Source organism: Eubalaena glacialis, chromosome 5, assembly GCF_028564815.1.
Source record: "Eubalaena glacialis isolate mEubGla1 chromosome 5, mEubGla1.1.hap2.+ XY, whole genome shotgun sequence".
NCBI lineage: Eukaryota > Metazoa > Chordata > Mammalia > Artiodactyla > Balaenidae > Eubalaena > Eubalaena glacialis.
The window spans coordinates 45369285-45393557 of NC_083720.1; the positions used below are offsets into that span (position 1 = coordinate 45369285).

Sequence of the window (24273 nt, forward strand, 5' to 3'; positions counted from 1 at the left end):
TTCCCATTAGCCCAGATCTCTGGTTACATCGGCTTTGAAAATGCCCAACTTGCACATCTCCTGCACTAGTGTTTCCACAGCATAGAAATAAAAATCCAAAAAGCTAGAGATACAACACTGGCTGTTCTTCATTTCTCACAGAAAGCTGTCAAGGTCTTTCTCGTCCTTCAAGCACTAGCTCAAACATATAGTCTTCTCACCATGCCCGCCACCCCCCTCACCCCATCAATGAATCTCTCTCTCCTCTAGACCCTGGCTTTCTGTTGTTTATGCCTCCACTGAAGCACTTATGTCTGCATCTTTCTCTCCCACTGCACTGTGAGTTCCTCCAGGGGAGGGTACATGCCTCATTCATCTTTGCATCCCAGAGCCAGACATCTGACTGGATGTGGTAAGCCCACAACCCATACATGTTGAGCCAAATTTGTTCACTTCAAGTGAAGGAAGAACGGGAGCTTGAAGTCTCCCGATTATCATTCCCAGCTTGAAAAGGAGCCTGGCCACAGACAGGCACTCAGCTGCTTTCTGCTGTGAGCAATCTTCAAGGCATTTTGAAAACAGTGGTCTTCAGGGGGATTCTTCTGAGTTGGGCAAAGAGTACAGAATTTATTTGAGAATTCTGGAATGCAGAAAGTTTATATGGTAATTCAAAACCCAGAAGAAATAATCAGGCACTATTTAATGCTGTAATTCTCTTCCAGCTTATCTTGATTCATTGCTTCCCTTCTTCTTACCTCCCACCTCAAGCCTTGATCCCCCGTAACATAAGACAGGACTATTTGTTTGGAAGAATCTTAAGATATTTTGTTGATAGCATGGAATGCTCCCCACCCTATTTGAAACCCTCCTAAAGAGTCTCTGCTGGTCAAGATCAACTGGATTATGAGGCAGTAACAAATATCAATAAATTTCTGGGACTTAACACCTTAATAGTTTATTTCTCACTTTTGCGAAGTCCACTATGGGTCCGGGCAACTCTCCAGGGCAGCTGTGACTAATGCATTTACTCAATGATGCAGGTGACTCACCTGGTGCCTCTGAGACAAGGTGAAGAGGAGAGAGCATGGAGATTTCATGTCTGCACGTCTTTTGCTTTGACTCAGAAGTGACACATGCTGTTTCAGCCACAGCCCCTCGGCCAAAACTAGACAGGTAACCCCACTAATAGGCATGGAGGCTGGGAAGCACTGTCCTCTGTGGACCCAGGAAGGAGAAGAAACCAGGTATTAGTGAGCTCTGGTGCTATCTACTTCCAAGGCTTCACAAGGACTTTATATGTTAAAAATGTGCAAGTGCCCTTCCTATCAAGCCTGTTCCCCTTGTGAACCTCTACACATAACTGGCAGAGGGAAGGCAGAGGGAAGAGGCAGCTTGCTTCTCTCACCTTTGCCTTCTGTCCTAAAACACACCTAAGAAGCCAGGAAAGTTGTCCTCAGCATCTCCTGAATCAGACACCTCAACTGCACAGAGCAGAAGGAAGAAGTGTGTCCCCTCCTTTTCTCATCTATGAGCTTATTTACCTGGAGTCATGTTCCTGTAACAGAGGGGTTCTAACCAGCTGGGTAGTTAGAAACAAAGCAAGTAGTCGAATAATTGCCCATTCCAGGACACCTGGCCTTGAAGAGTTCCATGACCAGGAAAGGAAGAAAGAATTAAGTTTGAAAGGTTTCAGCTTTCTTTCCAACTTCAATAACTAATTTTATTTTAATGTTATACCCCATTTTGATTATTAATATCATAACTCAAAACCTCCAATAAATATTCATTAAATACTTACAATATACCTGACTGCATAAAAAGGAGACCCATGCATTTTTTGAACAACTATGATGTTCCAAGTTTCACAGTGTATGCCCTTTACAAATAATAAATTATTTTATCCTTTTCACCATACTTTGAGGTTGTCATGTTTGCTCCCATTGTAGAGCCAAATAAACTGAGGTTCAAAGAATTATGTCGTTTGTCCCAGATGATGGCTGGTAATAGTGGGAAAGGGGGATCTCAACCCACATCTATCTGGCTCATAATAAGGGAATCCCACATATTCACATCGAATTAATTAGAACTTAGAAGTTGTTGGCTTACAGCCTGATTTTTACTTTATATACTTGAAAAGTATAATCAAGAGATTATTCATTCACTGGAATAACTAGAGTTCTATTTGAAATTTGAAAGAATGTTAATCATCTTGTTTGTGTACTATTCATTATGCCATGATGATATTTTCAACTACATCAAATTTCCTTTCTCTCAAATAACTCACTGAACAGAATGCAGTTCTATTATATGGTCCAGAGATGCCATGTAACTCTTACCCCAGGATTAAATGAAATCATGCTCACTTAACAAAGTGTCCATAACAAAGTAAGCAGTTTATAAAAAAGATCAACTAATATGTTATTTGGCAAGGTTGTAGAACATTGGATCCTTATCTCATATAATGAGTAAAAATCTGAAAATAATAAAATCCTAATACTCTGGTAGAAGTGTAAATATCAAAAACCTGATAGTACTGAGATGTAGATGGAGATCATTATACATGTGTCTAAAGCAGCAAGTCTTTAGCTTCAAGCTCATGAGCTTAACATAAGCATTGGTGGGTTCAATTATGGATGAGCAAAAACAAAAACAAATTTAGAAACATCCTGAAATGTTGGAAATGTATTGGCAAAATTCCGACTAAAGGACAAGATGTAAATAAAGGTGTTATAATATTGTTGGACCTTTCGAGAACAAACCCTCCCTTATACTAGATAAGCCTGATGTTTAGACTTTCTTACATTTGATTTTATACCCATTTTCAGTAGCCACTATACACACGCTTTGGATAATGCCAGTGTGTAGTTTTGTACTGTGTCCCAGCATCCAAAGCAGTACCTGGCACACAGTAGGCTCTCAGCAGATATTTGATGAATAAATAAATGACCAGATCTACATAGGTGAACAGATGTGGCAGTGAGAGAAAAGTATTGCAAAAGGTGGAGCTGAACTCTTCTTGGGGAGAGAACTGCCTGTTTTTTGGATGATACAGTGATGGGACTTTTATTTCTGGCAGGATGGCAGACGAGGTACTTTGAACTGCATTTCCAATGAAGAATCACTAAAATGTGAAATGAAATCTTTTAAAAGTATCTTTTAAATGCATCACTAGGTCGGGCTTCCCTCGTGGCGCAGTGGTCAAGAATCCGCCTGCCAATGCAGGGGACACGGGTTCGAGCCCTGGTCCGGGAAGATCCCACATGCCGCGGAGCAACTAAGCCCGTGCGCCACAACTGCTGAGCCTGCACTCTAGAGCCCGTGAGCCACAACTACTGGGCCTGTGTGCCACAACTACTGAAGCCTGCGCGCCTATAGCCCATGCTCCACAAGAGAAGCCACCGCAATGAGAAGCCTGCGCACTGCAACGAAGAGTAGCCCCCGCTCGCCACAACTAGAGAAAGCCCGCGCATGGCAACGAAGACCCAATGATGCCAAAAATAAATAAATAAAATAAACAAATTTATTAAAAAATAAATAAATAAATAAAATAAATGCATCACTAGGTAAGCTGCGACAGATGTAAGGAGTGTACAGAAGCAAAAACAAATGAGACAAAAGCAGGAGGTAACTGAGCTCTAAAACTTTCACTGAAGTTTTCTGCTGCACCCCACAGACCCTGAACTTTCCTGGGTGATGGGCTGGAAAGAAGGGGTGGGACGCAAAACCAAGTCTGCTCAAGGTGGCCAATTCTTATTATTTTTACCCCTTTCTAAGGTTGGCTGCATATAAAGCTACATATAAAGCTGGTACTACAAAGGGCTATAATTCACTTGTAGAGAAGAACTAGAAATTAATGTGTTGTTCAGAAGGGGAGTATCTGAAAGGGGGGAAGGTGAGTGGAAGGTCTTAGAGTGAAACCCAGACTCTGTGACCCCTCTTCCCATTGGGTGATGAAGCCTACCTGCTTTCAGATGTTTTATCCAGAATACCTCCAAGCTCCAAGTTCATGTGAGGTTTCTTCCCAATTTAGTGTTTTAGTTCAAGGATTGAAAAGTACAGCAGTGCACTCATTTTCAGGAAACAGCTTATCTTTCCTTACTGTATCAACATTTGTTTTCCTTTGCTTAACCATGAATATGGAAAATGGTCACCTGCTCAAGATTCTCTCTACTTTATAGAAATCTGCTGCCCTTGATTTTGGTGTGATTTGGTGAGAACAGCACATTGCTTGGAGAAGCCACTGGTGACTGGCTAGGATGGTCATTAGGACATCACACAGGGGTTTGCTGTCACGTTCAGGGTGTGTTGAAAACTCAGCCCTGGGTTTGACAGACACTTTCATAGTATTGGAGAAATTACATCTCCTCATAATCAAACTTCAGTATTCTATTGATGCCTCCCAGGGACAAGGGGTGCGATTAAAGTTTCTGCCAAAATAATCAACTTGCTATAAACAACAGAAGAGGACATTGATATGCCAGTGAGTATCTGAGAGGGAAAACAAAGGAGAGGAAATAGATTTTCAAAAGGCACCAGGAAAAAACAGAGCATTCAATTCAGTTAGACTCTACAGAAATCTACTGAACATCTACGTTTAGGGCACAGGACAGGACGAGGCCTGGGCGTAAAAAAAAAAAAAAAAAAGACCAGATAACATCTGGATGCACACACTCCATTCTAGTGCCATAATCAGTGCTTCTAACAATCCATCCCACATTTTTGTAAATGTCCTTATTGAAATATAGCTGACTTACAGAAAAGCCCATGAGTGTACAGCTCTATCAATCTACACAAGGTTAACACTTCTAAGTAACCCCTACCTGGATCAAGAAATAGGATATTACCAAAATTTATTTGCTGCCTTGGTTGTCCTCTGATGCCTTCAAACAGCTGTTTTTGTAATTTTTCCAACTTGGCTATTTTTGCTATTGGCAGGGTTAGTCTCTTACCAGCTAGCTGTGCCCTCATCCTTCAGCAGAATTTCATTATGTACTACTGAATTCTCGCAAAACACTGTGAGGTGGCACCATTATCCTAATTTTCAATTTTAAGATACTGAGTTTCAGAGACACATACTTTATTCAAGAACACCAGCTGGTAAGTAGCGGAGCCAAGGTTTAAACTCCAGGATTGACTCAGAGCACATGCACTTAACCACAATAGTACAGTGCTTTTCAAATAAGACACGGCCTGTGCATTAGAAGCTCATAGTCTTGAAGATATATTATCATATTACATGTAAATTTGGGTACCAACTTTTTCTCCATCATATGCACATATATATTGTATACAGATGAATTACACAACATATATTGTCTCATTTAACCATTACAGTGTATTGTCTCATTTAAGCACCGTAACAACCCTATGAGGTAGAAATTATTCTTCATGTATTATGGTTGTTAAGCGACTTTCCTAAGCATGTCATCAATAAGTAGCCTGACTCCAGAACACTGGCCCCTCCCAGCTCTCTGTCAATCACCCGTCCCTCACCTACACCACCCATGTAGTCTATGGATGTCTGTGGAATAAAAGAATGAAAGATGTCAACACTCACTGGTGACTTAAGTTGACAGTAAAACAGGACAATACCGTTGTTCTGAGATCATTCACAAAAATGGAATGGGATGTGCTTAAATGTCAGCCCCGGTGAGAAGAGAAAAAAGCCCTTGATCGAGTTGCCTTCTCATTCTTTATCAGCAACTAGGAACTGGCGTGACCTATTTGTCTTGATGCAACCCTCTTCCTACTGGTCCAATCGAAGTCATTCTTTAATCTAAGAAGGGAGGCATTCAGAGAAAGGAAACTAGCAGGTTCCTGAAGGCCAGCTATGTGTGTGCAGGAAACTATCAATACAGTTCATCATTTCATCCCCACAAAGAACCTGTGAGGTAGGTGTCAGTGCTCCCATTTTACAGATGAGGAGTCTGAGAATCACAGGGGTGCAGTAATGTGTCCAAGTTCACATAGATAGAAGCGGAAAGACTTGGGAATTGGATTCTGCCATCCACTTCAGAGTCACATTCCATTGTAGGTCTTCCCCACTGTTCTGGAATCTTAAGGTCTTCAAAGGCAGTAACTGTCTTGAATCACCAGGATACCACGCAGGGCTGGCACACAGGAGGACTGACCAGTTACCACTAATAGATCTCTGATGCCCAGTGCTGGCATCATGCCACCTCCCTGCCAGCTTTGTAGATGTGAAACTCTGCCTCGTATTCACTTCCCATCCTAAAACGACTCTTGATTAGTTTGTCCTCTTGATAAGTACCTGTTCTCTTAAAACTCAAATTCTCTTTCATATTTTATCCTTCTGCCCCTGGGGAAAGGCTTCTCATTTCCCTGCTCAGACAGCCGGTTTAGGGAAGTTGTACAGAGGAAGGAGATCTGCTTGTCCATTGCACTGCCAACCAGGAACACGAGCTACATTTGGAATTCACAGCACAGGAAAACATCCAGCCCGCTAACAAAGCATCTGCAGAGGCTCAAAGAAAACCAGATACAACATAATCCTTTTCTTGTGCTAATGACACTCTCATTTACATCCTCACCATATTAATTCTCTTTGTTTCAACCTTAACTAAAGTCAAGGAAGGCTTCTTGGGCAACATTATTCACATGTATTTGACAACCCTAAAATGACAAAATGCTCTAATTCCATCCGCTGATAAAAGTCAATTTGACACCAACACTAACCTGTTATTTTTCAAATAACAATGGTAACATTTAATTAGAATTTAACTTGGCTGCTTGCTTTCACTTAACAATGTACGTACACTGGTGGTCCCCTGACCAAAGGAAATATTGACATTCAGTGTAAATGCTGCATTTTTAAAAGAGCTGCACACTAGTCCTGTCTAATTATGCATAACATTCTGCTATTAAGTGCTAGTATTTCAAGTGGCTTGAAGGGTCACCGGGTCTTTAGTCCTTCCTATTATGATCGCAGGTTATGTTAAGTCTTTGTGGGGCTACCACAATTGCCTTGTAAAGCTTACTTCTATCGGCAGACCCTACAGAAGCCCTCCCAAATGACTGATTATATCTCTTGATCCCATTTTAACTAAAAAGATAATATAAGAAAGCATCTAGCACCATGCCTGGCACACAGTAGGTGCTTAGTAAATGGTAGCTATTGGCATAGTAAATGTTTCATAAATACTTTGGGATTCGATCATTACCATAGTCTTGAGCTACATATTGATCAGAGAAGTTCTCTTTCCCCTCCTGGAACTCCTTACATCATCTGTAACATTCACCCATTGGTTTATTCATGCCGCACACATTCACAGAGCACCTGCTCTGTGTCAGGCACTCATTCTCTCTAGATATTGATCCCCAAGGAAATGCTGCATGCTATATCTCCCTCTTGGAGATTCCCATTGCACATATTAGAGGTTCTAAGAAGTTCTATAAGGAATACATAGAGAGATAAATGAGAGATAGGCAAAAAATGGATGGATGGATGGATAGATAAATTGATTTTCAGTATTTTCCTTACTTGTGGAAACTTTAAAAATATCTTTACCATCTCTTTTTTATTGAAGTATAGTTGATGTACAATATTATATAAGTTACAGGTGTACAATATATTGATTCACAATTTTTAAAGGTTATATTTCATTTATAGTTATTGTAAAATATTGGCTATATTCCCTGCGTTATACAATATATTCTGGTGGCTTATTTTATATATAATAGCTATACCTCCTAATCCCCGACCCCTTTTTTGCCCCTCCTTCCCTTCCCTCTCCTAGCCGGTAACCACTAGTTTGTTATCTATTATCCGTGAATCTGTTTCTTTTTTGTTACATTCAGGAGTTTGTTGTATTTTTTAGATTCTACCTATAAGTGATCATACAGTATTTGTCTTTCTCTGACTGACATTTCACTTAGCATAATGCCCTCCAGATCCATCCATGTTGCTGCAAATGGCAAAATTTCATTCTTTTTTGTGGCTGAGTAGGAACGCTTTTTGTCATGAAGACCTATTACCACCCTGAGACAATGGTGTTCTTAGGAACACGCTTTGGGAAAGAGTGCAGGTGCATATCCATTACAATGCCCCATACCCCACCTACAAGCATAGTTATCCATACATTATAAATTTTCAGAGCATACTCATTAAATTTGATACTGGACAATATAATTGATGCAACAATGAGTTTCAGGTGGGGCCTGAGCTCTAGCATCAAGACCACCCTATCTCTAAAATGCTATAACCAGGCATGTTTGTCCATGACAACCAATTTGAGAACTGGCCTTCAAGCCAACACAGACATGACTAAAGACCCAGCTGGTCCATTAAGTCCATTGCATAACATCTCTGGGTCTCAGAGTGTCTAGTGGGGATTAACTGAGATAATGCACAAGGAAGACCAAAACTTCCCCTGAGATATTTGCAAAGGCTTTATTCTCTCGGGTCCCTCTACTTGGTCTAACCTATAACACTGTCCTGACACCTGTTCTGTTCACAATCTGTCCCTCAAGACCTGGATGTGTAAGTCATTCTTTCCCTTAATTGGGAAGAGGAGGGGCCGGGGATAAAATGTTGGCCAGTGAGAGCCCATAACTTTTTTCAAGCACAGGTTCACACATGTATAAAGCATTTTTATCCCGCCCCAAGCATGAGACCAGACGAAGGAGTGACAAGGCAAGAATGAAAACAACTCTAGATTAAATATCAACATCCTGTTCTTTAAATGTACCTCAGCCTCACACCACCTATACAAGGCTGTGCATCACCCTTTCCAGTAATTCTTCTCATGCTTTTACGTAGAACAAGTCAGCTTTTTCCAGTGCCCACTTCCAAATTAAACTCCACATCTTCCTGCTCTCAGAAGGGCTTTCCCATGGCACGACCTGCCCTCATTAACAGGCAATTATACTTAAACAACAAGGTCCTACTGTAGAGCACAGGGAATATATTCAATATCCTGTGATAAGCCATAATGGAAAAGAATATGAAAAAGAATGTATATATATATGTATAACTGAATCACTTTGCTGTACAGAAGAAATTAACACAACATTGCAAATCAACTATACTTCAGTAAAATAATTTAAAAAAAAAAAAAACAGGCAATTATGCCCTCAGATAGCAAAGCTTTCCTCTACCTGACCCTTCAAATACACAAATCCCTAAGGAAGCTGGTGTCATGGCTGTAAATGTTCTCCAAGGAAGCAGCTGGGATGTGAGACAGTATTTCCCAAACTTTAGTCATTCAAAGAAGACCTTCGTAATTTCACCACATATTTATACCATCTCTACTCTATGACAGAATAATGGTCCCCAAAAGGTATTTATGTCCTAATCTCAGAACCTATGAATGTGTTCCCTTACATGGCAAAAGGGATTTTGCAGATGCAATTAAATTAAGGATCCTGAAATGAAGAAATTATCCTATATTAGCTGGGTGGGCCCGATGTAATTACAAGGCGCCTTATAAGAGGGAGACGAGAAGGTCAAAGTCAGAAAAAGGAGACGTGACAACAGAAGCAGAGGTTGGAGTGATGCAAGGAAGGGACCTCAAGCCAAGAAAGGCACCATTAGAATCTAGAAAAGGCAAGGAAACAAATTACACCCTTCACAAAAATTAGCTCAAAATGGATCACAGACCTCAATGTAAAATGCAACTTTAAAACTCCTAGCATAGGAGAAAACCTAGATGACAGGTATGGTGATGCCTTTTTAGATAAAACATCAAAGATACGGTTCATGAAAGGAATAACTGATAATCTGAATTTCTAGGGGATGCTGTGCCCAAGAGCCTCTAGAAGGAATGCAGCCCTGCTGATCCCTTAATTTTAGGACTTCTGACCTCCAGAGCTATAAAATAATAAATTTGGGTTGTTTTCAATCACTAAGTTTGTGGTAATTTGGTACAGCAGCAATAGGAAACCTATTTTAGGTAATGTACTTTTTCAAGACTATCTTTTCAAGAGCAGGGTTAGGTTTACCTAAAAATTGAAAGGACGGTACAGAGATTTGCCGTAAACTCCCAGCCCACACCCATGCATAGCCTCCCCGTTAGCAACATCACTCCCCAAAGTAGTACCTTTTTTACAGAGGATGAACTTACACTGACACATCATAATCACTCAAAATCCATAGTTTATCTAAGGGTGCTATGGGTTTGGACAAATGTGTAATGACATGTACCCACCAGTATGATATCATACAGAGTATTTTCACTCCCCTCAAAATCCTCTATGCTCTGCCCATTCATCTCTTCTCCTACCCACCCCCGCCACCAACACTGATCTTTTTATTACCTCCATAGTTTTGCCTTATCCCAAATGTGATATAGCTGGAATCATACAGTCTGTAGCCCTCTCAGATTGACTTCTTTCATTTAATAATATGCATTTAAGTTTCCTTCATGTCTTGTCATGGTTTGACAGTGCACTTCTTTTTAGCACTGAGTACTATTCCATTGTCTGGATGGACCACAGTTCATTTATTCATTCACCTACTGAAGGACATCTTGGTTGCTTCCACGGTTTGGCGATTATGATTAAAATTGCTCTAAACATTCATGTGCAGGGTTTTGTGTAGACGTTAAGTTTTCAACTCCTTTGGGTAAAGACCAAGGAGGGTGATCCCTGGCTCGTACCATGAGAGTATGTTTAGTTGTGTGAGAGACTGCCAAACTGTCTTCCAAAGTGGCTGTACCACGCGGCATTCTCACCAGCAATGAATGAGAGTTCTGGCTGCTCCACATCCGCACCAGCATATGGTGTCGTTGTTTCAGATTCTGGCCATTGTATTAGGTGTGTGATGATATCTCGTTGTTTTAACTTGCATTTCCCTAATGACATATGATATGGAACATCTTTTCATATGCTTATTTGCCAGCTGTATATCCTCTTTGATGAGGCATCTGTTGAAGCCTTTGGTCCATTTTTTAATTGGGTTGTTTGTTATCTTACTGTTGTTTTTTAAGGGTTTTCTTGGTATATTGGCTAACAGTCCTATATCAGATGTGTTTTTTGTAAATATTTTCTCCCAGTCTGTGGCTTTCCTTCTAATTCACTTGATATTTTTGTTATCCAACACAAGTCCATGTGCCTGAAGCACAGTGAGGCCAAACAATACCAAAATGTCAGAGTTGGGAACAGAGAAAGGTCTATTGTACGCCCATGAAAGGAGACGGGTGGCTCATGCCTTAAAAACCCTGCACTCCTCGAAAGCTTCCAGCAAAGCCCTTTTATAGGAAAGGTGAGGGAGGGGCATGGCTAGTTGTTGCAAACCTCTCCGTGTCAGATCCTTTTTTTGAGGTCAGGTCACGGTCAGGTCACAGAGTTCCCATAAACCTCCTCCCAAACAAAGGTTATTCTCTGTTCTGACAAGAAGGGGCAAGGTCCCAAGGCTCAACTTTCCCCCTCTGAGGTCCAGGCCCTGGCTGAGAGGAGAGGGTCGCTGCATGGGCCGGTTACCCGGCCCAGGAGCATTCGTCCAGCACCCAGGCTGGATCCGATCTCAGCTGTCGGCGCCCTCAGGGCCAGGTCCCCAGACCCTGCCCAGCCGTCATCACTGAGGGAGCCAGGCACCCAGGATCTAGCCGGTCCTTGGGCTTTTCATTTAAGCTGGAGAGAATCACTTGTATAGGATCAATAGGAGCAAATACCCATCAGGTGAATTCCCAGCTCCCAACTGCCCTTCTCTGAGAATAGCCCTAACCACAGAGGTGGACCTGAAGTAATGCTGTGCAATGTCCTTACACCTTAACCCTGACCTCTGGCCACCTCCTAGGAGTAGACAACTGATCTCAGCTGTACCAGTTTTTGAAAATTGAACGGAGAGACGGAAGCTGGTTGAAACTGTTACCTTAATGGCAGTGTCCATATACTCCAGCTGCTGAGGCCTCCGTGGATTGTGACCCATGGTGACCGCCACCACCATTAGGTCGACGAGGTGGGGATGGGGGGAGAAGGGTCACTGCTGCTTCAAGGCCTGGGCCCGGCCAGGGCGCGGCCGTGGTGAGGGCCCTGGAGCGCTATAGGACACAGCCCTCGGGCTGTCCCCGGGCCCCCCAGCTCACCCGCCGGCCCCAAGGCCAGAGAGCCCGGAGGGCCCCGGGGAGAAGGCTGCAATCCACCTCTTCCCGCACTTTCTGCCGCGCGGACCACGCTGCCTGCCTGCACAGCTGTACCTCCGCCCTTGAGGCTCAGGGTCTCGCGATAACAGCTGCGTGCCTGCTCCGCCTCTATTACATTTCCTTTCACAGAGCAGAACTTTTTAATTTTAATGAAGTCCAGCTTATCAATTATTTCTTTCATGGATCATGTGTTTGGTGGTGTATCTAAAAAAGCATCACCATAACCAAGGTCATTTAGGTTTTCCCCTATGGTATCTTCTAGGAGTTTATAGTTTTGCATTTTACATTTAAGCCTATGAAATGGGGAAATGATCCTATATTTTGAGTGAATTTCCTGAAGGATGTAAGGACTGTGTCTAGATTAATTTTTTTGGAAGTTCTGTTGTTCCAGCACCATTGTTGAAGAGACTATCTTTGCCCTGTTGTGTTTCCTGTGCTCCTTTATCAAAGATCAATTGACTGTATTTTTATCGGGGTCTATTTCTGGGCTCCTTATTGTGTTCCATTGATCTGTTTGTCTATTCTTTCATCAGTACATCACTGTCTTGATTACTGTAGCTTTACAGTAAGTCTTGAAGTCACGTAGCATCAGTCTTCCAACTTTGTTCTTCTTCAATATTGTATTGGCTATTCTGGTGTATTCTTTATGTAACATTTAAATCGATCCACTTTTTACTTGCTATCTAATTTAGTCACATCCTGGCCATAATATCCATGGAATTGAAAGCTTGCTATATATTTTTATATAAAATAGATGATTATTAAATAGAAAGCATTCTCCTGTGTCCAACCCCACATCTCCCTGTACACGTACCCCGATGGAATGGCTCATACTTTGAAAAACTGGTGTAAGGAAACACTCAAAGCCCCCAGAGTTCCACACTTTGCTCTACCATTCATTGACCTTAAACTGGTCATAGCCAGACCCCTGGTCCTTTGTCTTCCCATCTGTACAAGGAGTTCGGTGGAACAAATATTTATTGGACCCCGGCCCTATGCTGGCCACCAGGACTATCCAGGACAGTCCCTGGCTGAGCAAAGGGTCACAGACCACCAAGTTGGCCGAAGTTTTCACTCTCGGCTCCCTTAAGTCTGCTCCCCTGACTGAGCCCTCCAGCCTCTGACTGACTTGGAGTCAAAAAGAACAATGACAGCCCCTGTCCCCTCATGCCTCTTCTTTCCCTCTGGAGCATCTATGCACTGAGCTTAGTTGACATCAGAAGAAAAAGCTGCCTCTCTCTTCCCCACACTGGTTCCCCTGAATCATATTCACGTTGGGAGATGGGGCTAAATCAAGCAATCCAGTGTGGTTTAATGGCAGGAACACTAGAGTAAGAAGTCCAAACTCTGGCTTAAATTATGTTTCTGTGACCTGCCAGCGGCATGATCTCTCTGAGATTCAATTGCCTTATGTGTAAATAGGGAAAGGCCTACTGAGCTCAAACTACTGGTGTGAAGATTCGGTGAAATAACATAGTCTCGATCTCCCAGCACCTAACCTGACACACAGTAGGCACTCAGTAAACGTCAGTGAGACCTGAATTGGAATCAATAACCATCTCCTAGCGTGTACAGGTGATGGGAACTTTACAGGGACTCCTGACATACTGACAGGGAACAGGTCCTTTTCCCAGTGGCTTGTGTACACTCTAGCAGTCTGAACTGTTGCTATTTCTCGTATGTGTGTCGTCATCTGTTTGCATGGAGATTGGGCTTTTAAGACGTTGCAAGCTTGGTCATGTTTAGGAAGTTATCTACTACTTTTTTAAACCTGACTTTCCACTTCAGTGAAGAAAGTACACAAGAGGATGCAGGGGAGAAAGGGTGAGAGGAAAGGAGGAAGGCAGGGAGAGAGAAAAAAGTCAGGATGCACAGCAGCTAGTCTCCAATATTGAGGTTACGTATCGATCTTAGACCTACTCAGAGAGCTGAGCAGAGGCCCCACAAGGAAAAGAAAATTGAACCAGTTTCACACGCTGGTTTTCCGCACCAATATTCCCATCTATTGCCAACGCCTGCCCCCTTGTGGACGTTCTTCACACTGCTTGGATTTTCTAAAATGCAAGGAAGCGGAAAGCCTCACAGTGGAAAAAAATGTTTTAAGCTTTCAGAGGTTCCCCATTGCCTGCCAGACAAAATTCACTAAACAAAGATCCTTCATGATTCAGCCCCTGCCAACCAAGACAGCCAGAATGGACTAAGACACGGATGGATACTAAGCTTGGACACACCATGTTCAAGTTACCTCTGGGACACCCAAGTGGAAAGGGTGAAGCAGCTCCTAGGAAGCTTTAGCGCTGGAGTATGGAGAGATGGAACAGGATGTTGAAAGGGACCTGGTGTGTCCGTTTTTCTGTTGATGCCCACAGGCGAGAACGTGATAGGTACTAGGTCCCCACATGCCCAGACATAGCATTAGATCATTTATGCAGGGCCCATCGAGAGCCTGGGAAGTCATTACCAGAGTCCTGGACACCCACCTCCAGTCTGTGACAGAGGAGAGATTGCATAGGGACAGACAATGTCTTGGGAGAGAACTATTGGAGAGCTATGGCACTTCCCTTCCCTTCTCTGTAAGTGAGAGGAGGCAAAGGCTTATGTTTTCCCACAGGCCAGATGTGGGCCATGTAAGAAGGAGGCAACCTCGAGGCATCTTGTAAAGGACACCACCCAGGAGAATGGCCTGGAAAGACAAAGTGGCCCAGCACAGAAGGGAACCATGGCAGGTTAGCAGCCGAGGGTTACACCTGCTCAAGGAACAAACTATATTCAGGGTTGCTGGTCAGAGGACTCCAGCAGGGATGCACCCAACAAAAGAACCAGCATTTAAAACTCTGCCATTCCCAGACAGCACGTGTGGCTGAACATATCTGAACTAGCCCAGCACATCCTTCCTGCCCTGTACCATTCCTGGAACCAACTTCCCAGCACCTCCGGAAATGGATACTCCAGCCCCAATCAAGCCTCCAGATGAATGTAGCCCCAGATGACATCTGACAGCAACTTCATGGGAGACCCTGAGCCAGAATCCCCAAATTAGCCCCTTCCAAATTCCAGACCCACAGAAACTGTGGGAGATAATAAGTACTGTTCTTTTAAGCCACTATTCGTTATGCAGTAGCAGACAACTAATACATGACTCTACCGTACAACTATGATTCAGTTCTGGGGAGGGTTCCAGGAATCCATTTTTAATAAGCTCCCTAGATGGTCCTTTTGACAACTAACTAAAGTTAGAGGAAGAAGAGGACTAAGGCAGTATCTCCGGGAGCCCTGACATTCAGTGCCCCCATGAAGCTTACAGTCCTGTGGGTGCAATAGGCAATAATCACACCAAATACTGTTTTAGGGTCTTGGATTTTGTTTTTATTGAAATATAACTGACATATAACATTGTGTAAGTTAAAGGTGTACACCATGTTGATTGATACACTTATATACTGCAATATGATAACCACCATAGCTTTCAATAATATCTCTATCACATCACAGAATTATCATTTCTCTTCCGTGGTGAGAACATTTAAGATCGACTCTTTTAGAACTCTGAAGTATATAATATAGCAATATCGACTATAATCCTTATGCTGTGCATCAGATCCCCAGAACTTACGCATCTTCTTGTTGCAAGTTGTTTAGTTATAATTGTAGAATCTGGGTTTGAAGGAGCTAGGAGTTGTCTGGGGCATCAATTTCCAAGAGTCATTGAAACACCACTGAAAATTACTTGCAGGTAAGCAAGCCAATCACACTTCCACCTAAGCTGACAGCTCCACCAAGTGGACATTTGAAAAACTCCTCTCATCTGAGTGTTTCCTTTTCTACACTCGAAGTCACAAGCAGCTAAAAGCCCAGCATTCCCACGGACTGAAATGCTGATTCAGAACTTGCTTGCCTCTCTGCTGCTAACCAGCTATTGGCCTCCTGAACTGCAAGCCTCTCCATCTGCCTCCTGAGAAGTCTGTTTTAGAAGATCAGACAGGAAAACTGTGAATTCAGAACAAACACTACAAAAAAGTGATGTTGCAAAAGTATTTTCAAAATGTTGGGTCTGCTTCTGCCCATGGAAATAAATATGTTTTTTAAAAAAAAAAGCATTCTGCAAGAAGTTTTTATTAACCAAAAATCTATTTCTCCACAACAGATAATTTTCACATTCCTTGAGGATTGTCTCATATCAGTAAGAATTGTTTGAAAATGTGGTCTTTGATAATGGTATTATATTTGTTATTGGCATAACTAAATTGTGCTAATCATATGGCTTATTTGCAGGCTGCTGTAGTGTAGTGGCTGAGAACACAAACGTTGTAGTCGAAATGCCTGTTCAAATCCTGGCTCTCACTACCTCCTAACTGTGTAAACTTGGGTGAGTAACTTCTCTCTATGCCTCATTCTTCTCAACTGTAAAATGGACTTAAAAATAGGAGTTTCTTCAATAGAATTGTGAGGATTTGTTAATCCTTGTAAAGCCATACCTACAGCATAGAAAGTGCTCAATAAATGTTAGCTACAGTGATTACTTAACAATACTTTATTGTTGGTCTTTTGAGTTGTTTCAAAGATTGCAATAATTAATGATGCAGAAATTCATATATTTGTTATATTTCTTGTCCTTGTTTCTTTTTTTATTTTATTGAAGTATAGCTGATTTACAATGTTGTGTTCATTTCTGCTGTACAGCAAAGCGATTCATATATATCAATGTATACATTCTTTTTCATATTCTTTTCCATAATGGTTTATTACAGGATATTGAATATAGTTCCCTGTGCTATACAGTAGCACCTTGCTGTTTATCCATTCTGTCTTGTTTCTGATTATTTCATAGAATCTAAGATATGGGATTACTAGATCAAATGGTGAAAAGTTTTTTTTTTTAAAACATCTTTATTGGAGTATAATTGCTTTACAATGGTGTGTTAGTTTCTGCTTTATAACAAAGTGAATCAGTTATACATATACATATGTTCCCATATCTCTTCCCTCTTGCATCTCCCTCCCCCCCAACTCTCCCTATCCCACCCCTCTAGGTGGTCACAAAGCACAGAGCTGATCTCCCTGTGCTCACTAACCTGTAGTGGGTTGCTTCCCACTAGCTATCTATTTAAGAGTATTGATAGAGTATCAAGTTACTCTCCTAAACAGTTCTATGTGGCCCTCCCACCAACAGGGTTCAAAAACACATGTCAGCACGTGCTTTAAAAATAGTTGCTAGTTTGTGGTGGCGGTGGGGGGAAATTTTCCTCTACCCTTCTAGGTTCTTCTGGCTGGTCTAAGAATTAAGTTGACATGAGACACATTAAAAGAAGAAAATCAAATAAAAGTTTAATAACATGTATGCATGGGAGAGACCCAGGAAAATAGTAGTAACTCACCAAAATGGCTGAAGCCCTCACCTTAAATAACATCTTCAGCTAAAGACAAAAGAGGACATTGAGGGTAGTGGTTGGGGACTTCAAAGGGGAGAAAGACAATTCACATGAAGATGAAAAAGAAAATGTTTGATAAACAAATGTTTGCTAGGCCCTGAAGAGACAAAGGACACAGAGTGAACTCCATCTCTCTCCCACCACACCCCGCCCATATTCTTTGCAGATACCTCTGGTGGTAGCTCTATTCTGGGAACAGGCCCTTTATCTAAATTCTTTAGGCAGCTAAGGGAGAGGTAAAAGAAGGAATTCCTGAATCTTCTTCTTCTTCGAGATAATCAGCCTAAAACAATCCTCATGCCAAAGATATACATGTTTCCGTGGCAAATTTGCTCCCCTGCATTTACCTAGTACGACTGCCATCCCATGGTTTCAGTTTGCATTTCTTAAATAACCAGTGAAGTGGGACATTTAATTTTTCTCTTGGTCAGACTTCTAGTCCAAATTACTTTATCCAGAGATATAACATAATTTGCAAAAATTTTAGTAAGAAATTCTCCCTGAAAATGGAGCAAATGTACCTCTAGGAAACTGAGGCAGAGGCCAGAAAGGGACTTGCTTAACTTGGGAGTATTCCTCAGGACACAGTCTCTCAATGCTAAGAACGTTCTAGAAACACAGCAGGTTTCTACCCATAATCCCCTGCACACAGGCTGGTCTGGACCCCAAGACAACAGAAGCCTCTGGCTGAGTAGGATTCTCTAGCTAATGTGCTTCCCTTAGCCTCCGTGGAGCTTCTTCCCCCTAGAATGTCCCAAATGGTATTTATTTTAATCTAAGTGATAGAGTGTCACAATAGAATTGATCTATGGGGAAAAAATTGGACTCAACCCCGATTTTTTTCCACCAACAGAGACCCAGAAGCAGAACCTTCCCAGCCCTCTTTCCAAGCCCCCAGAGAGGCTCTCGGCTGCACTTTGGATGAAGTGTCTGCCTTCGCATTTTCCTTAGACACAGTACTTCAGCCTTTCCATTTTCTAGGGTTGTAAACAGCTGTGACTTGAACAGGCTCAGAGTAGCAGCACCGCTCTCCCCAGGTCCCCGGCTGAGCTGACCTGCCACAGAACGAACATGGTCACACTGGGAGGGTCTCTCTCCAGTCCCAGGTTATTCGGCTGCACTGATTCAGCCCCTCAGGAGTGTCCGGAAGGGTGAGTGGTGATACTGCCACCACCTCCCTTGGGTGAGAAATGAACTTGAGGACCAATGACTTTGAGGCAAATTAAAAATGCAGAAGTCAAAACATACTCTTTCCTAAAATAGGCCCACTATTTCCCCCTGAAGTATGATAATAAGAATAAATAATCATGTACTATTTCACTGAATCCCCACAGCTACTCCATAAGGCAGATATGATCATTCCCATTTCACAGATGAGGACCAGCCAGCAAACAGAAACTACTCAAACAGGGGGGGATTTAATAAAGGAAATAAGCCATATGGGAGGTGGAAAAATCCAGAATCCAAACATGGGATGGTGAGGTGACCCAAAGATTAGCAACAGTGGAAAGCCACTGCTTCCCCAAGGGCTGAGAGTCAAAAAGAAGAGCCCAGTGGGCAGGTCTGCAGGCAGCCACAGGGGAGGGGCTGGCCAGTGGGAGCTGGGGCTGTGGAAGTGATACTGCCATGGCCAAAGATGCCACTGCCCCCAGAGATGCCACCAGAGGCAGGAGGGGACATGGAGATACTGTGGTTTCTCCCCTCTCCCCCCCTTCAGTCTTCCACAAGGGACCCCACTGCCAAAACCTATAGGAAGACAGTTGGCAAGGGAGCCTGGGAAAGGCAGGTCCCTGCAATACAGAGCAGGACAGAGAAGGGCAAGGAACGGGGCTGAGAAAAGAGACCAGTTCTGGCCCATTGCTCATGGTCCTTCCACTACCATGTGGCAGAGCCAGGTATGCAAACAAGGTGCACTTGAGTCCATCAGCCTGGGAGAGGCAACAAGGGAGATGAGAGGTGGACAAAACAGCAGATGGAAGAAATAAGATGGTTTAAAAACTGGCTGTGGGAAGGGAAATGACAGTCTTATGTCTCTAGCCAGGGTATCATACAAGCAACAAGGGGTGGGGATCCGTGGACACCTGGCTCCATCACTTACTTGCATCACGTACTAGGAGCACACCGATTAGTTAACTTCTCCAAGCCTGCCTTTCGTCCACTCATTCAACATTTACTGAACACTGAGGATGGGGAGATGCAAAATGGAAAATAATGCTTTAGGAGTTCAGGGGAATCTAACCTTCATCCCTCCTCTCCCTCATCCTCCTCATCCTCCTCCTGTGGCAAGGACCTCAAGAGAGGAAAAGATGTGTCCCTGCAAAAACTGCCCCTGGATGTGGACCCCTTAAGAATCCATGAGGAAGAGGAGCCAGGAATGCACAGGCTGACCTCCGAGCTGGTGAGAGCCCATCTGCGGAGGGAGCAGAGGCCAGCCTCTGGAGTGTGGCAGGAAATGAGCACCTGGGACAAGGGCGCTTCAGGTGAGCTCAGGTGAGCTCAGGTGAAGGGAATCAGAAAATGCCATAAACCAGGCTGCAAATTGCATGCCTCAGATCAGCTCCCCGAGAAAGGGCTTCAGCAATAAAGTAAATCTATGAGAACAAAGCAGACCCAAAAGCCTAGTAGGCTTTTTTAGATTCTGTTCAAGGATAAAGTTTAGAAGACTCTAACAAAGTTAAGTCCTTTAACTGAGTTAAAGGCGTCTGTACACCCATTCCTCTTCTCCCCTGCTCTCTTAAGCTCACTCTAATCTTTGACCCCCACTGCTCTACTGAAAGTGCTTGTCAGCATCATCCGTGAACTCCCCACGGCTAAGTCCAATGGTCAGTTTCTAGCCTTTATCTTCCTTCACTTCTCAGCAGCATTTGGCATTGCTGTTCATTCCTTCTTTCTCGATACACTTTCTTCACTTTACTCCCAGGACTGCACATTCTGCCTTATTGGTTGCTCCTTCCGGTGTCCTTTGTTGATTTTTCCTCTTCTTCCCAATCTTAGAGAGCTCAGTCCATGGTCATCTTCTCTGCACACATTTAATGTTTTGCTAGTATCTTAGTTCAGGCTGCTATAACAAACTACCATGGATTGGGTAGCTTATAAAAAAACAGAAATGTATGTCTCACAGTTCTGGAAGCTGGAAGGCTGAGATCAGGGGGTCAGCATGTCTGGATCAGGGGTCCTGGTTAGGACCCACTTCTCAGCTGCAGCATGCTGACTTCTCATTGGGTCCTCCCGAGGCAGAGAGCAGAGTAGAGGGAAGCAAGCTGTCCCATGACTCTCATAAGGGCACTAATCCCATTCATGAGGGTTTCACCCAATGATCTCGTCTCATCCTAATTATCTCCCAAAGGCCCCACCTCCTAACATCATCACATTGGGAGGGTAGACTTTCAACATATGAGTTTTGGAAGGACACAAACATTCAGTCCATAACAGCCAGTGTTTTGCCGCACTGCTCCAAGGTCACCTTCATGGGCTGCTCTGCAGTAATGGTGGTAGACCCTGTGACCCTTCCTGCACAGTTGACATTACGCAAAGTTTTGCCAACAGAGAGTGTTGGAAACCCTGCAAGAAGAAGGGGCTTCTCCTCCTGGTTCTGGCATGTTTCCTTTCTGCTCCTGCCACATGGATACCACGTGCATGTGGGAGACATGAAGCCGCACTCCCAGGGACAGCTTTGCCTTGAGTTTCGGCAGCACCCCATGGGCAGGATCCCCAGTGAGTCTCAAAGGCACCCCAGTGGGAGTGCTTCTAGCCTCGGTCTACCTGCACCTTGACAGGGTGTTTCCTGCTTCCCCAGTGACGGTAGAGCAGCACTGGCCCAGGAAACCCAGCGAAGCTCTCTGCCATCCACGGAGCCACAACCATCCTGGCTCCAATGAGGTCCAGATCCCAGCCTTGGGGAGGGGTCTGTCTTCCAAATGTGTCTTTCCTTGAGTACTCTCCCCCAGCCAAAAGGTATTCTTTGGGGTTCTCTTTAGTCCTTTATAGTTAATTTCTTGTTATTCAATAATTCTTCATGTTAAACTTGCCCTGCTTACATCACTGTGTGGTTTCCACCTCCTAGATGCCATTGACACACTCCCTTAGTGATCTCAGCTAGTCTCCTAGCTTTAAATGCCAACTGTATGCTCATGACCCCAAGTTTTCATCTCCATCCCAGATCTCTCTCTTGAACTCCAGACTCAAAATACAATTCAACATCACCACCGGGATAGGAAAGAGCAAACCTATAAGTAAAAAACTACATTCCTGATATTCCCAGCAAAACTTGCTCTATCCACAGCCTTCTCCATCACATTTGGCAAAAAACTCAGTCCTTCCCTCTGCTCATGTCAAAAACCTTGGGAATCATCTCTGACTCTTCTCTTTCACCCTCACATTCAGTCCACCAGGAAATCCTATTGACTCTACCTTCAGAATACACTTTCCTCTCACCACCTCCACCGCTACCACCCTAGCCACCATCATTTCTTGCCTGGATCATCACAACGGTCTCAAGATTATCTTCAACATAACAGCTGAAGCAATCTTTTAAAATATATCATGTCACGCCTTTGCTCAAAATCCCCACAACGGCTGCCAAAAGCCAAAGCCAAAGTCCCTAAAATGCACACCACCTTACATTTTCCATTTTCAAATTGTGCACCAGGCACCCCAGGGAATTCACAGGGTCACCACAGGGTAGTTTCCATCTCCTAGGTTAACATAGCGATATCCGTCCCACTGTGACTATTAGATTGTTAGGATCTAACTATTTATAAAGCCACTGTTAAGTATTTCCTTTGATGTAGGGGCACCATGAAAAATTGCTCAGACACTAATGGCACCATGGACCTAGGAAGTTTGGGAACCTCTGTGCCACACGATCATGTCTCTGGTCTCATCTACAATGGCTCCTTTACTGACCCCACTCACTCCACTCCAGTCCCCAAGTTCTCCTTAAGCTCCTCAGTCATACCTGGCACACTCATGCCGTGGGGCTTTTGTCTAAAACACTCATACTTCAGATATCCAAGGGGCTAACTTCTGCACCTCCTTTAAGATTTGCTCAAATGTCATCTCTTCAAATGAGGTCTTCCCTCACCGTCTTAGTCAGCTCTGGCTACCATAACAAAATACCACAGACTGGGCGGCCCAAAGGACTGAACTTAATTTTCTAGAGGTCAGAAGTCCAATACCAAGGTGCCAGGTGATTTGTTCTTGTAAGGACTCTCCTGGCTTGCAGACGGCCACCTTCTCACTGTATCTTCACGTGGCCTTTCCTTGGTGTGTGCACTGAGAGACAGACAGACAGAGAGAAAGTGCTCTCTGGTGTCTCTTCTTATAAGGACACTAATTGTATGAGATCTGGGCCCCACCCTTGTCACCTCAATCAACCTTACTTACTTCTTTAGCGGCTCCATCTTCAGCCACATTGGGGCTTAGGGTTTCAACATAGGGATCTGCAGGGGGGACACAAACATTCAGTCCATAACTCTACACTGTCTGAAATTGCAACCCCACCTCCTCAACATTCCTTAACCCCCTTACCTTGCTCTTTTTTCCTCACAGTTCACACCTTTTTCACCTACTCTAACTTATATTCAGGCTGTATTTCATTGTTTATTGTGTCTGCCCTCAGTGAAAGGCAGACAGAGGGCTTTGCCTACTCCATTCACTACGTGTCATACATTAGCACCTATTACATAGCTGGCACTCAAAACTTACTTGCTGAATGACTGGCTAAAGCATAAGAGGAAAAACATCCCACCTTCCTCACACCTGATCCCATTACATTCTCTTGGCATGTCACCAGGTTGTAAGGCCTAAGGAAAGGAAAAGAAACACATCTAAATAATCAATGATAAGGTCTGGTTTCTAAATGGAATGAAAACGTCTCCTGAAATTAATTGTATCCTCAGCAAGCCACTTAATTTATGGGACTGTTTCTTCATCTGAAAATGGCAACCATCTATCTCAGGTATTTTGGGGAGGATGAGATGGAAGAGTGGGCATGTAAGGTGCTGTGACTTCCCGCTGTACTGCTCTCTGGCTGGGGGTCTTGGGCCACTCAGGATGCTATAATGAAATACCAAAGACTGGATGGCTGATAAAAACAGAAGTTGATTTCTCACAGTTCTGGAGGCTGTAAGTCTGAGATCAAGGGGCCAGCAAGGTTGGGTGAGAGCCCTCTTCCAAGTCACAGACTTCTTATTGTGTCCTCACTTGGCTAAAGGGCTAGGGATCTTGCTGGACCTGCTTTTAAAAGGGCACTAATCCTATACATAAGGGCTCACCTCCCAATGGCCCCACCTCCTAACACCATCACATTGGGCATTAGGATTTCAAGATATGAATGTACGAATTTTGGAGGGGACACAAAACATTCAGACCACAGCATTGGGTGACTTTGAAGAAATGAGTCCTATTTTCTGAGCTCACATCTTCTTTCCTATAAAAGTTGGATAATATCTCCTTGAAATGCAGAGTCAAGAATCAAAAAAGACTCTTCAAATAGTTACACACAGAATTACCAGATGACTGAGCAACCCCACACCTGGGTATATATCCAAAAGAACTGAAAAGAGGTACTCAAATACCTGTACAGGAATATGCATGGCAGTACTATTCACAGCAGCCAAAAGGCGGAAACAACCCAAATGTCTATCAACAGATGAACGGATGAATGGAGTGTAGCACATACAAACAATCTAATATTATTCAGCCACAAAAAGGAATGAAGTGCTAATAGCTGCTCCAAAGGAGATGAACCTTGAAAACATGCT

At 43.3% G+C, this 24273-nt stretch overlaps 1 long non-coding RNA gene across 1 annotated transcript; it reads right to left on the reverse strand.

The window, feature by feature from the left end:
• Positions 1 to 17476: 17476 nt before the first annotated feature.
• Positions 17477 to 23361, reverse strand: LOC133092038 (uncharacterized). Its single transcript, XR_009701014.1, has 3 exons — positions 23259 to 23361; positions 22895 to 22950; positions 17477 to 18564 (listed from the first exon to the last, which is right to left on the reverse strand). It is a non-coding gene; the product is annotated as an uncharacterized LOC133092038 (long non-coding RNA).
• Positions 23362 to 24273: the final 912 nt, after the last annotated feature.